Source organism: Capsicum annuum, chromosome 10 (genome assembly GCF_002878395.1).
Source record: "Capsicum annuum cultivar UCD-10X-F1 chromosome 10, UCD10Xv1.1, whole genome shotgun sequence".
In the NCBI taxonomy this organism is placed as follows: Eukaryota; Viridiplantae; Streptophyta; class Magnoliopsida; order Solanales; family Solanaceae; genus Capsicum; species Capsicum annuum.
In genome coordinates, this window is record NC_061120.1 from 19,205,517 (window position 1) to 19,221,308 (window position 15,792).

Here is a 15,792-nt window from a genome sequence, read left to right on the forward strand (position 1 = left end):
AGGTAACTCTAGTGAGAATGGTGGGAGCCCTCATATAGTAGGCTAAGCCATCTCATCTCACCTCATATAGCAGGCTATGATGTCTTAACCTATGCTGGATACATAGTTCTAGAATCCAAGAATTGCTTCTAAGAATCACACCCTCACATAACAGGTGAGTTCCCATAAATGAACACTATGCATACCTTAGTTCGTGGTATTGTGAAGATTGATGGAGGAAATTCTTGATTCTGAATCTTCTATGAAAACCCTAGCTTGTTCTTGAGAGGTTTTTGAGAGAAGAAAGTGTATTTTGGATGAAGAATGCCCGAATCATTTACTAAAGGGATTAAATAGGGGTGGGTAGTTAACCTTTTTAACCCTGGATGCGTCATTTAATTTTAATAAAATTATCCCGAACTGAACCCCTGGCACGACACAGTGCTATTGCGCTGTCACTAAAATTTGACAATTTGGAAATTAAGGGATGGAGAGATGCCGAGCCATCATATTGCCCCTTCTTTTATGACTTGGAAATTTGGCACGACGCGGAGGAAATCTCTCTAAGACACTGGATAAGGACAATTTTGAATTTGGGCCCTGTTGCGATGTGCCATAATCGCGGACCCATACTGGAATTTGCCAAATACCATCTCCTCTTGTAGCGTGGCGTGCCACTGACTAATATGGCATTGTTTTATGATGGGAACTTAAAATAGTCATAACTTCTGACTCAGTTATCGAATTTGGGTGAATCACATCGATAGAAAGCTTATTGAATTTCCCACATGAAAAAAAATGAAAATCTTAAAAATTCCTCATGGAATAACCATCATTCAATTTAGAAGCTAATAATAGACATTCTTGAGATGAAATTTTCTAGGAAATGTACGGGGTATTACACCTATCCCTGCACTTGAGACAAAGATTCCTCTGCCACAGCCAGTTGTGGGATAGGGACCATCCCAGGCTCCGCCATATTTATTCCCTCTTCATTTCTTAGTAATGCCTTAGTTTATCTATTGGGTATTATTGATGGTATGCAGACTACTGGGGTAGGAGTACAACGTTTAGCTACATCTCCTAGTGTTGGGATTCCTCCTATGCTAATAGTTGTTCAGCCAATAGCTGTACTGCTAGTTGTGACTTATCCTACTATGTCTACCGATGAGAATAAGATGTTGGGTAGATTTTGGAGGTTGGCTCCACCTAGGTTTTTGTAATACCCCATATTTCCCTATATTAAATTAACTCTCAGTCCATGAGTTAAACTATATAATTTTTTTTGAAATACTTAGTATTTTTCAGTTTAAATGTCACCAATGCATAGAAAATTCAGTCAGATTTCCAACAATATAAAATTCACCCAAATGCGATACCTGGGCGAAGAGTTAGGGCCATTTTAGTGAAATAGTGTACCACCTGGAACTTCAACGCGTCGCGGAGGCATTCCAAATGAGAATTGTCATTTTTCAGTGATCCAATGTGATACCACCACATTGCTCCACTAATATATTTACCAATTTTCAATTTCCAGTGTTGTTTGCGATAATGGTGCATTGCGCCAAGGGCTAGATTCCCATACAGTGAAGTAATGTGACCACGTCGCGCTAAGCTTCCAGGCCGCAAATGTCAATTTCCAGTGGGATGATGCGATTGTGCCGTATCACACCAGGTACTCTAATTGGCTTTTCATTAATGATTTTTAAAACTTTCCAGGGGTAATTGGGTCTTTTTCCATAACCTAAATCATCTTCACTTTCCCTTAAGAAATAAATCACTCTCTTAAAGAGGCAAAAAACCTCTAGTTCAAGAAATCAAGAAAAAGCCTAAGACTTTCCTCTAAGAACCTTCAAGAAAGAATCTTATAAGGTATGTTAGGTGTTCATTCATGGGCTCCTTTAACTCGTGAAGTCTAAGAACCCATTTTAAAATACAAAGATTGTGTATTTATGAATTTCCATGATTTTGTTGAATTGAATTCATGTTTATGTTATTGTTGGGTTTTAATCCATGATTTAAATTATAAGCTCCAAGAATTGATCCTAGTATGTGTTGATTTACATGATATTCATGATAAATCCTTCAATTTGCAAGTTGATTGTTGAAACCATATCAGCCCTAAGTGTTTATGATTTAATGATTCAGTTATGCCTCCCATGTATTTGATAAATTGCCTATGAGAATGAAATAATGCCACTACAGCATGCTAATATGTCTTCCCCATTCATGTACAAGTTAATGTATTACAAGTGTTTGATGAAATGCCTCTATGAATAAATTATGGACAAGTGAACATTGTTATGTTATTCAAGATTATGCTATCAGGTCCTGGGGGTATTTAATACCCAAAAATTTAGCTGTTTACTTAGTGTCAGTTATAGAATAGTATCAGTCATGTCACGATGAGTAGAATTCAGTCAGCTACAGAACTTAGTAAAAGTCAGTCAGTTATAAAAATTAGGAAAACTCAGTATCGATCTAGTAAAGTTCTATATAATCAGTTCATTGTCTTATAGTTGGTAGTAGAATTTAGCACCGAGCGAGCCTAGGGATGGGGGCTCACCTGTTAGTTAGGACTGGGTCGCTAGAAGAAATCCCTAAGTTCTAGAACTACGTAGATAGCATAGGTTATAAGGTGTCACCCGTTAGATAGTACTAACATACTCAGGGATCACCCGCTAGTTTAGGATTAATTAGAGGGGCCACCCGCTAGACCAGGACTGACTCCATAGCCAGTATTAGTACCCATGGCATGGTATTAGCACCCTTCCAACTGGGTTCACAGGTTGGACCCTTATCAGCTTCGCTTTGGGGCATATCGGTTAGATGATTACCTCCCACAGTCTCAGTTTCAATCTCAGTCTAGAACTCAGTTCAGTTCTACAGAATCAGGACTATTAGACACATTCACTCGGTATCAGTAATTCAATTATCAGTAACTTTAAATATCAGTTACACAGTTATCAGAACTCAGTAATTAGCTTCAGAAAAGCTCAGATACAGTATATATATATGTATATGCATAGTATTACATACTTAGTATTTATAGCAGTTTTAGTTATTTATGTACTTTGATACCCAGTTACTCTATATCATTAAGTTAGTTACTGTTTATGTATATGAACCCTTGCATTTAGCCTTACTTCATCTAGTATACCTGTACATTCCACATACTGACATATACACTTATTTTGCGCTATAGTGTCTCATATCATAGTTTTGTATGCTCAGGTTCCCGACCGCGCTTAGAAAGATCCATTCAACAGTCGCAGATTTAGTAGTGAGTCTATAAGACTCCATAAAATCCTAAGCTTAATTCAGTCCTTTAGGCTTGTCAAGGGGTCCCAAACTTAGAATATTTTAGCTAAGTACTCAAACTTAGTGTGATTTTAGCCTACTAAGGTTGGAAATCTCATTTTGCGACCTTTATGACCATTAAATGTTGATGTTTAGGTTAATTCATGATTAGGAATGTCCATAGCTGTTTTCGAACAAGTTTTGGATTTTTGGGACTTTATTTGAAGCTCCGTTGGAATCCCAAAATAGTGGATCAATGCGATCTTGGCACTCCACACTAACTATTGCGTTGATTAATATTTTCCCTAGCTACCTGTGTCAAATTCCAGTGAATCAACATGAACATGGCAAGATGCATTGGCTATCATGTCAATGTCATCAATGCACTGCATCGACCTGCGCATTGGTAGCTTAGTTTTCAGTCATTAAATTACCACATTCTTTGGGGTATTTAGGTCTTTTTCCATTGACCCTCAATCCCAAAACACAAAATTAAGCCCTTTGGGGAGCAAACATACTTATTCATTCTCCAATTAGCTCAAGAACAAAACCCTAGGTGCTTAAATTTCGAATCAAGAATGCAAGATTCAGACATAAACTTTCAGGAATTCTTCAACACAGGTACGCGAAGTGTTTATCCTAGGGTTCCTTCCACCCATGGAGTCCAAGAATCTCTTTTGAACTTCAAGTAATTGATTTTATGATTTCCATGGTTTGAATTAAAGTGTATCCATGATTTCTATTTGGATTAGACTCCTAATTCATGACTATATATATGTATCTCATGTGAAATTGATCATTATGTGTGTAGATTCATGTGAATCCATGATAAACCCTTAACTTGTGAAATTAGAGATGAATTATAATGCTCACTTGTTGTTCAATACTATGTGCATATTCTATGCTCACCAAGTGTTTGATAAATTATCCATGTGAACTATTAAGAGAATGAAATCATGTCAAGTTAGTTTATGTACAAGTTATATCATGCAAGTGTTTGTCAAAATGCCCCAATGTATGAATGATGATCAAGTTTATAGTTTACAAATTTCATGTTATGCCATGTCTCTTAATTTATGTTATCGAGTCCTGGGGGAACTTGTACCTGACAATTTAGCTAATTATCTAGAGCCATGGTTAGTCATAAAATAGTATCAGTCATGACACAAGAAGTAGTACTCTCAGTCAGTTACAGAACTCAGGAAAACTTAGTAGAATCCATATTAGTCCAGTCTAATTTAGTATCCTGTTCAAACCTCAGTAAAATTAGTCAGCTAACAGAATTCAATAGCATTTAGTTAGTCAATGAAACTCAGTGAACTCAATTTAGTTCAGCTAAACAATAATACCAATAACCATTCAGTCCAACCTATTACAGACTAGAAATAAGTTCAGTGTCTATTCTGTTAGGAGTAGATTCAGCATTGAGTTAACTTAGGGATAGGGGCATTCCAGTCAGTAAAGGGTTTGACCCTTAGCAGCAGTCCCTGCGTTACAAAATTACGTAGCCAGCATAGGTTGAGGTATCTTCCTGCCAGACATTATGAGGGTTGATCCTTCTCATCCCAGTTATCCTGCCAGCAAGGGTTGAAGGAAGATATTTCTGTCAGAGAGGGTTAATTCATAGCTTATCTTTACCCATGGCATGGTATTGACACCCTTCCAAATGAGGTTACAGGTTGGACCCCAAATTATTTAGAAAAGGGGCATGTCAGTTAGATGATTACCTCCCACAGTATCAGTTCCAGTTCCTATCTCAGAATAGAACTCAGTTCAACTCTATAGATTCAGGATTATCAGACATGGTTACTCAGGTCAGTACGGAACTCAGTATAGTTCCATAGTATCGAGAACTATCAAATATAGTTATTTACATAATCAGTAATACAGTATTCGTAAATATGGATATTGGTTATCTATTTTCCAATTTAATACTCAGTATTAGCACGATCTCAGTTATAATCTATGCGTTCATGCATGTACTCTTACTTAGTCACTTATGTTATTCAGTTATTATTGTTCATTCATATGAACCCAGTCATTTCAGCCTACCTCACGGAGCGTACCAATATATTCAAAGTGCTAACGCATGCTTTTCTTTGTGCTATGATGTATTATATCATAGGTTCAGATGCACGGGCTTCAGAGCACTCTTAGCAATCTAGATTTTCATCTTTTAGAGTTTTGGTGAGTCCTTTTAGTTTGAGGACATGCTTATTATTTACAGTACTTCTATTTTATTTTAGTATATAGAGGTAGTTGAGGGCTTGTCCCATCAATTCCATAGTTCAAATAGTTAGAGGCTTTCTCAGACTAGAGTATTTTTAGACAATTATTCAGTATGGATGTTCAGATTTGGTATTGTGATACCATATTTAGTAATATTTACAATATTGAACCTTATGGAAAGTTTTTGCATATTTCCATTTATTTATAGTATTTATTACGTAGTTTTTACAGCTGGTACCAGTCATGGTTTAGCTTGTGGTCCTTTGGGATTATAAACATTGTGTACTGTCTAGGGTATAGACTTGAGGCATTACAAACTTGGTATCGAAGCCTAAGGTTCAATAGAGTTCAAGGAAGTCTGAATGCCGCATTTAGTAGAGTCTTGTGTATGGGTGTATTGTGTGCCATACTTATGGACAAGAGGCTACGTGATGTTTTAAGAAAAGTTTCACTTCTTTTAGTATTCATATCGCGCGAGTGAGCATGAGCTCCAGTTACACTCTCTTTCTAATCCTAATTTCTCTTTTGTTTAAAGAATATGCCTCCAAAGAGGACTCAGGGAAAAGGAATGGGAGATCAATCAGCCCCTCAGCCCGTCCATCCAGATCCTTTGGGCGAGCATGTCTCCCATGTGGAGTTCAGAGCTGACTTCACCACCTTAGCTCAATTTGTGGTAGCCTATAATAAATATCCAACTACAGTTTCGGCCAACCTAGTGGCTAATACTGCAGCTTAAAAGATTTGGGACTTCACCCGAATAAACCTTCCATCATTTATTGGGTCTATGTCAGATGAGGATCCTTAGGAATTTCTTAATCAGGTGCAAAAGGTTACCAATATCATGGGGGTGACTGCTATTAAGAGTGCTGAGTTAGCTACATATCAGTTATAAGATGTGGCTCACTTATGGTTTAAACAGTAAAAGGCAGAGAGGGCTGTAAATGCAGGGTCCATAGAATGGAAGGAGTTTGCAGTTGCTTTTCTGGATAGATTGTTCCTGCTAAAGTTGAGGAAAGCGAGGGTTTTAAAGTTTATAAACCCGAAGTAGGGCTATATGACAGTGCATGAGTATTCTCTCAAGTTTACTCAGTTAGCCAGATATGCCCTGCACATTGTAGCAGATAGAAGAGCGAAGATGAGTAAGTTCATGTCAGTAGTGTCTAGCAGCGTGGTCAAAGAGTGTTGGATTACAATTCTTAATAAAAAGATAGACATAGACAGGCTCATGGTCCATGATCATCAGATAGAGGAGGCCAACAATAAAGAGAAGGAGAGAGAGAATAAGAGAGTGAGAATAGGTAGGTTTAATTTTGCTCAGCCTAATTTTCCACCCAAAATACTCTATTCCAGCTCCTTTCTCAGCTAGTGCCCCAATGAAAAATTTTAAAGATAGCAACTGAGATAGGGCATCAGGCCATAAACCCTAAGGCAGTATTAGTAGTAACCGAACCAATACCCTTTGGAATAAGTACAACAGAAACCACTAGGGTATCTATAGAGCTGGCAGCAATGTGTGTTTTAGATGTGGTAAGCCAAGCCACAGGGTCAGATAGTGTCCTCAGGTTGGTTCACAGAGTCAGTATAACCATTTCCCAGCTCAGTTCGGTCACCCGAATCAGTAGGGTGCCTTTTCCAGTACCATCAGTGGGCAGCGCCCAAATAGACTCTATGCTCTTTATTCCTAATAGAATCTATAAAGTTCTCCTGATGTGGTCACTGGTACATTACAAGTTTTTCATTTACATGTTTACGCTTTGCTAGATCCAGGAGCTTTTTTATCCTTTGTTACTCCATATATAGTAGTTGATTTTGGAGTCACTCCCAAAATTCTAGCAGAGCTCTTTTAATTTTCTACCCTAGTTGATAAATCTATCTTGACCCGATGAGTATACAGGAACTATCCGATTATGATATCTCAAAAAGTTACTTCAACAGATTTAGTTGAATTAGAGATGACTTATTTCGATATCATTCTCGACATGGATTATCTTTATTCCTGCTATGCCTCAGTTGACTATAGAAATAGAGTTGTCCAATTTTAGTTTCCAAATGAACCAGTCCTAGAGTGAAAGGGTAATAATTCAGCACTTATTGTTCAACTTATTTCTTACATTTAGGCTAGAAAGATAATATCTAAGGGATGTGTCTACCATCTTGTTCGAGTATAGGACTCTATTGCAGTAACCCCTACTCTTGAATCAGTATCAGTAATATGTAAATTCCCAGATGTGCTTCCTGAAGATCTTTCCAGAGTTTTTCCTGAAAGGGAAATTAATTTCAGAATTGATCTTCTCCTAGATACTCAGCCTATCTCTATCCCGCCATACAAAATAGCTCCAGTAGAACTCAGAGAATTAAAGGAATAGTTAAAGGATCTCTTAGATAAGGGATTCATGAGACCCAGTTTGTCCCAGTTAGGCGCATCAATGTTATTCGTGTGTAAGAGAGATGGTTCACTCAGAATGTACATAGATTACCATTAGTTAAACAAAGTTACGTCAAGAATAAGTATCTACTCCACAGAATCAATGACTTATTTGAAAAACTTTAGGTTCCAGTTATTTCTCTAATATAGAGCTTAGATCAAGCTATCATCAGCTCAGAGTCATAGAAAGTGACATCCTAAAAATAACTTTCCAAACTTGGTATGGTCACTTTGAATTCTTAGTCATGTCTTTGGTCTTACCAATGCCCCAGTAGCCTTCATAGACTTGATGAATCGTGCGTTCAAGTAGTACTTGGACATGTTCATCACAGTCTTCATAGATAAGATTCTTGTTTACTCTCGTAGTTAACATGATCATGCAGACCATCTCAGAATAGTATTGCAGACCCTCAAAAACCATTAGTTATTCACCAAATTCAGTAAGCGTGAATTTTTTCTAAAGTCAGTAGCATTACTTGGCCATATAGTTTTTGGTGATGGCATTAGAGTTGATCCCCAAAAGACCAAAGTAGTGAGAAACTAGCCCAAGCCCATCTCTCCATCAGATATTTGGATTTTCTTAAGTTTGTCTTGCTATGACTAATGGTTTGTTAAGGGATTTTTATCTATTGCATCCTTTATGTCCAGATTGACTCAGATTAAAGTCAAGTTACTATGATCAGATCCTTGTGAGAAGAGTTTTTAGTAGTTGAATACTTTACTCACTACAACTTCAATTTTGACCCTACCTGATGGTTCAGATTATTTTGTTGTGTACTGAGATGCTTCAAGAGTCGAGTTAGGGTGTGTTTTAATATAGAGAGGTAAGGTCATAGCCTACGTCTCTAGACAGTTTAATCCCCATGAAAAGAACTATCCTACTCATGATCTTAAGTTAGCAGTAGTAGTTTTTGCCTTATAGATTTGGAGGCATTACTTTTATGGTGTGCACATTGATGTGTTCATTGATCATAAGAGCATGCATTATGTGTTCTCTCAGAAAAACATCAACCTTTGTTAGAGAAGGTTGAAATTGTTGAAAGACTATGAAATGAGTTTCTGTATCATCCGAGAAAGGCCAATATAGTGGATAACGCTCTCAGTAGAATGTCTATGGGTAGTATTGCCCATGTTGGGAACAGTAAGAAGAAGTTAGCCCAGGAAGTTCATCAGCTAGCCCGACTAGGTGTTCGCTTAGTCGATTTAGTAGAAGGTAGTGTGTGGGTGCAGAGTATCTCAGAATCACCCCTTGTTTCTAAAGTGAAGGAAAAGCTGGATAGGGATCCTAGTCTAGTCCAATTAAAGGAATTAATCAAAAATTAAAAGGTAGAGGTTTTCTCCCAAGGGGCAGATATTGTTTTGCATTGTTAGAGTTATCTGTATGTGCTAGGTGTAGATGACTTGAGGTAGAAAACTTTTGCAGAAGTGCATGGTGCACGTTACTCTATTGATCTAGGGGCCACAAAGATGTACCACGATCTGTGGAAGATCTATTGGTGAAGTGGGATAAAAAAAGACATTGCAAAATTTGTGGCTAAGTTCTCAACATATCAGCAGGTTAAGATTGAGCATCAAAATCCTAGTGGGTCCATGCAGGGGTTCAGTATTCCCACCTAGAAATGGGAAAAGTGAACATGGACTTGTGATGGGCTGGCCTCGTACTCGTCATCAGCATGATTCAGTTTGGGTCATTGTAGATAGGATGACCAAATTAACACATTTCCTTCTAGTTCATACCTCCTATTCAGCTGAGGATTATAGCAAACTCTATGTCAGGCAGTTGGTCAGCTTGCACAGTGTTCCGTTGTCCATCATCTCAGATAGAGGTACCAAGTTTACCTCTTATTTCTGGAAAGTATTCCAAAAGGGTCTTGGTACCCGAGTTCATCTCAGTACAAAATTTCATCATCAAAAAGATGGTCAAGTAGAAAGTACTATCCAGACCTTAGAGGATATGCTGTGAGCATGTGAAATGACTTTAAAGGTAGTTGGGATAGCCACTTGCCTTTGATTGAGTTCGCATATAACAACAGTTATTACTTCAGTATTCAGATGGCTTCATTTGAGGTGCTTTCTTGGAGGAGGTGTAGATCTCTATTTGGTTGGTTTGAAGTGAGTGAGACCACAGTAGTAGGGCCTGACTTGGTGTTTGATACCTTAGAGAAGGTCCAATTGATCAGGGAAAGGCTTAAGATAGCTCAAAGCAGACAGAAATCGTATACCGATGTGCGCAAAATGGTTTTTGAGTTCGAGATTGGTGACTATGTGTATTTAAAGATCTCTCCTATGAAAGGGGTTAAGCATTTTGGTAAGAAAAAGAAACTCAGTCGCTGATATATCGATCCTTACTAAATTCTCAGCCGTTTCGGAAAGGTAGCTTAAGAGCTTGAGTTACCTTTAGATTTATCTTCAGTTCATCCAGTGTTCCATGTCTTCTTGCTAAAGAAATGCATAGGTGACCCAGCATCCATAGTCCTTATTGAGGGAAAAACTATTCAGAATAGCCTCTCTTATGAAGAGATCCTAGTCGAAATCCTTGACTATCTAAGGAACAAAGAATTTCCTTTAGTCAAAGTTCTTTGGTGAAATCAGCCTGTTGAGGGAGCTACTTGGGAAGCAAAAACAGACATGCAAACCAAGTATCCTCATCTATTCTCCGCTAATCTAGACTCATCTCAAGGTAATAGTTTTCTTAAGCTTAATCAATTTCATGTTTAGATTTCAGTTACAAATATGGTATCATTTCCATTGCATGTTCAACTATACATTCATGAGCCAGTTCAGTCATGTATCCATGCATCTGATATGCATGTTCAGTATATAGATTCAGTTTATCAGTAATCCCAGTCATGTATTCATGAATTATGTCCAGCTATATTCATGCATTAGATATCCATGTTCAGTATGATAATTCATAATACTGGTAATATCAGACATATGTCATGTTCTAGATGTTCATGGCTGGCAAATAAGTCAGTCTCTAAGCATTCTCAATCTCAACAGTCTCATTCAAGGACGAATATTCCCAAGGGAGAGATAATGTAATCCCCCACAAAATCCTAAGCTTAATTCAGTCCTTTAGGCTTGTCAAGGGGTCCCAGACTTAGAATATTTTAGCTAAGTACTCAGACTTCGCGTCATTTTATCCTAAAAAAATTGACAATCTCATTTTGCGACCTTTACGTCCATTAAATGTTGATGTTTAGGTAGATTTATGATTTGGAATGTTCGTAGGTGTTTTTGGACAAGTTTTGGATTTTTTGGACTTCGTTTGAAGCTCCGTTGGAATCCCAAAATAGTGGATCAATGCGATCTTGGTATGCCACATTGACTATCGCATTGATTAATATTTTCCCCAGCTACCAGCATCCAATTCCTGTGAATCGACACGAACATGGCGTGATGCGTTGGCTATCGCGTTGATGTCATCGACACGCCGTGTTGACCTGTGCATCGGTTTCACAATTTTCAGTCATTAAAATACCGCATTCTTGGTGGAATTTAGGTATTTTTAACTTGATCCTCAGCCCCTAAAAAATGAAATTAATCCCTTTGGAGAGCAAACATACTCATTCATTCTCTAATTAGGTCAAGAATAAATTCCCTAGGTGCTTAAATTTCAAATCAAGAACGCAAGATTCAACCATAAACTTTCAGGAATTATTCAACATAGGTATGTGAAGTGTTCATCCAAGGGTTCCTTCAACCCTTGGAGTCCAACAATCTCTTTTGAACTTCAAGTAATTGATTTTATGATTTCCATGGTTGGAATTAAAGTGTATCCATGATTACTATTTAGATTAAGTTCCTAATTTATGACTATATATATGTATCTCGTGTGAAATTGATCATTATGTGTGTAGATTCATGTGAATCCATGATAAATCCTTGACTTGTAAAATTAGAGATGAATTATGATGCTCACTTGTTGTTCAATACTATATGCATATTCTTTGCTCACCAAGTGCTTGATAAATTATCCATGTGACCTATTAAGAGAATGAAATCATGTCAAGTTAGTTTATGTGCAAGTTATATCATGCAATTGTTCATCAAAATGCCCCAATGTATGAATGATGATCAAGTTCTTAGTGTATATATTTCATGTTAGGCCATGTCTCTTAATTTATTCTATGGAGTCCTGGGGGTACTTGTACCGGACAATTTAGCTGATTACCTAGAGACATGGTCAGCCATAGAAGAGTATCAGTCACCACACGATTAGTAGTACTCTCAGTCAGTTACAGAAATCAGGAAAACCCAGTACAATTTATATTAGTCCAGTCTAATTCAGTAACCATTTTAGACCTCAGTAAATTCAGTCAACTAACAGAATTCAGTAGTATTCCATCAGTCAACAGAACTTTGTGAACTCAGTTTAGTTTAGCTAAATAGTAATCTCAGTAACCATTCATTCCAGCCTAGTACAGACTAGAAATCAGTTTAGTGTCTATTCAGTTATAAGTAGGATTAAGCACCAAGTTAACTCAGGGATGAAGCCATTCCTGTCAGTAGAGGGTTTGACCCTTAGCAGTAGTCCCTGCATTATAAAACTATGTAGCCATCATAGGTTGAGGTATCTTTCTCTTAGACATTATGAGGGTTGATACTTATCATCTGAGTTATCCTGCTAGCGAGGGCTGATGGAAGAGCTTCCTATCAGAGAGGGTTAACTCATAGCTTATATTTACCAATGGCATGGTATTGACACCCTTCCAACTGGGTTTGTAGGTTGGACCCCAAATTATTTAGAGAAGGGGTATGTTGGTTAAATAATTACCTCTCAAAGTCGCAGTTCTAGTCTGAGTCTCAAAATAGAACTCAGTTTAGTTCTACAGATTCAGGACTATTATACATAGTCACTCAGCTCAGTACGAAACTAGTATGGTTCCACAGTACTCAAAACTGTCAGAGACAGTCATTTAGATAACTAATAATACAGTATTCCTAAACCCAGATATCGATTATCAATTTTCAATTCAGTACTCAGTATTAGCACGATCTCAGTTACAGTCTATGTGTTCATGTATGTACTCTTACTCAGTCATACTCATGTTATTTAATTATTTTTGTTCATGCTTACCAACCCATGCATTTCAGCCTACCTCACTAAGCATACCAATACATTCAAAGTACTGACGCATGCTTTTCTTTATGCTATGATGTCTTATATCATAGGTTCAGACGCATGGGCTCTAGAGTACCCTTAGCAGTCCAGATTCTCAACTTTTAAAGTAGTGGTTAGTCCTTATAGTTTGAGGACATGCCTATTATTTATAGTACTTCAGTTTTATTTTAGTAGATGAAGTTAGTTGGGGGCTTGTCCTATTAACTCTACCATTCAGACAGTCAGAGGCTTTTTCAGACTAGAGTATTTTAAGACAGTTGTTCTATTTTTCAGTATTGATGTTTAGATTTAGTATTATGATACTTTATTTAGTAATATTTACAATATTAAACCTTATGGTAAGTTTCTGCCTATTTTTGCATTTTTATAGTATTTATTATGCAATTTTTCCAGCAGCTGCCTGTCATAGGTTAGCTTGTGGGACTTTGGGATTTGAACACCATATAGCATCCAGGGTACATACTCGGGGTGTTACATAGTCCTTATCTATCAAGGGTATACTTTATTTTATTATATTAGTTTATCAGTAGTTCATTAGCCAAAGTTAGTTGGGGGCTTGTCACATGAACTCTATATTCAGTCAGTTCAAAAGAGGTTTTCAGACTATACCAGTTCAGATAGTGTTTAGTTTTTAGATGTTTTTACTAGACGTTATTATTTATCAGTATTTAGATTTTAAACTTATGGCAATTCAGCCTAATTCCATATTTATTTCAGTATTATTATTCAGTGCTTACAACAGATATCAGTCATGGTTTAGCTTGAGATCCTTCGGGGTCGAAAGCACCGTGTAGCATTCGATGTATACACTCGGGGTGCTACAAACTTGGTATCATAGCCTAAGGTTCAACAAACTCCTAGGGAGTTTGAAAGCCCAATCTAGTACAGTCTTGTGCATGGGTGTATAGCGTGCGACACTTATGGACAGGAGGCTATGAGATGCTTTAGGAAAATTTTCCCTTCTTTAAGTATTCATATCGTGTGAGTGAGAATGAGCTCAAGTTAAAATCTCAGTGTGATTCGTTTCTTCTTTCCATTTGTAGAACATGCCTCCCAAAAAGAACAACGAAAGAAGAATAGGAAACCACTCAGCACCTCAGCCCGTTCAGGTAGATCCCCTGGACGAGCATGTCTCCCATATAGAATTTAGAGCTATGTTCACTACTCTAGCCCATTCAGTAGCAGCTCAGAGTGAACGATCAACTGCTATTTAGGCCAACCCAGTGGACAATACTGCTGCAACTAGGATTTAGGACTTCACCCAAATTAACCCTCTCCTATTCTCAGGATCTAAGTTAGAAAAAGATCCACAGGAGTTCCTTGATCAGGTTCAAAAAGTCACAAATATTATGGGAGTGACTTCCAGTGAGAGTGCTGAGTTAGCTACCTACCAGCTACAAGATATAGGTCATACGTGGTTTAAGTAGTAGAAGGTAGAAAGGGGCACAGATGCAGAGCCCATAGAGTGGGAAGAGTTTGCTACTGCTTTTCTAGATAGATTCTCTCTAAGAGATGAGAGAAGCTAAGGAGTTAGTGTTTCATAATATCAGGCAAGGCAGTATGAGTGTGGAAGAGTATTCCCTTAAGTTTACTCAATTAGCCAGGTATGCTCCACATATAGTAGCAGACAACAGGTCCAGAATGAGCAAATTTGTATATGAGGTATGAGATAGTATGGTTAAGGAGTACAAAACTAAGATGTTGATTAAAGAGATTGATATCTCTAGGATTATGGTCCATGCTCAATAGATTGAGGAGCAGAAGCTTAAGAAGAAGGAGAGCGAGAATTGGAAAGCTAGAACAGGTAGTTTCAATTTTAATCTGCCTATGTCAGAAGGCGGTAATCATCCCCAGTTTTATCCAAAAACTTTAGTTTTATTTCCGTCCTCAGCTAGTACGCCAGTACAAAAGTTCAAGAATGACAGACATGATGGGGCACCAGGCTCCAAAACCTATGATAGTATGAGCAGTGGTCGTACCCATCCTCTTTGCGAAGAATATGGTAGGCATCTCCTAAGTGCATATAGAGCTAGCCGTGATGTATGTTTTGGATGTGGTACGCCAGGCCGTAGGATGCGAGAGTATAGAGTAATGGCTCAGAGGGGAAAAGATTTGCGCCAATAGAGTTAGTACAACCGTCCTTCAGCTCAGTCCAGTCGCCCAAATCAGCACGGTGCTACTTCTAATTCTCCTAGTGGGCAATGCCCAAATAGGCTTTATGTGGTCACTGGTATGTTACAGATCTTCCATTTACATATTGATGCCTTATTAGATCATGGAGCTTATCTATCTTTTGTAACTCTTTACAAAGCAATCGACTTCAAAGTCAAACTAGATGTCTTAATAGAACTATTCTCGATCTTTACCCTAGTGGGTTAGTTTATCATAGCCTGATAAGTATATAAAAATTGCTCGGTTTTAGTGTTCAAAAAAATTCCTTCAGTTGAGTTCAGTAATAGAGTCATTCAATTTCAGTTTCTTGATGAAATAGTCCTTGAATGAAGGGGTAGTACCTCTATTTTAGTTGATTTAAGTTTGAATCTCTAGATTGACCTAGTAGAAAAAGAAGTCGAGAATTCTAAGTTAGTCAGTGTTGAGGTTTCTACATGATGATTGTTGGGGCCATAGAAAGCTAAGAATCATGCATCAGAAGAAAGTATTAGCAGTGGACCTTACATTATCAAGAGTATTCCTTCAAAATAAGTTTAGTGTTTATGAGTATTGTTATATC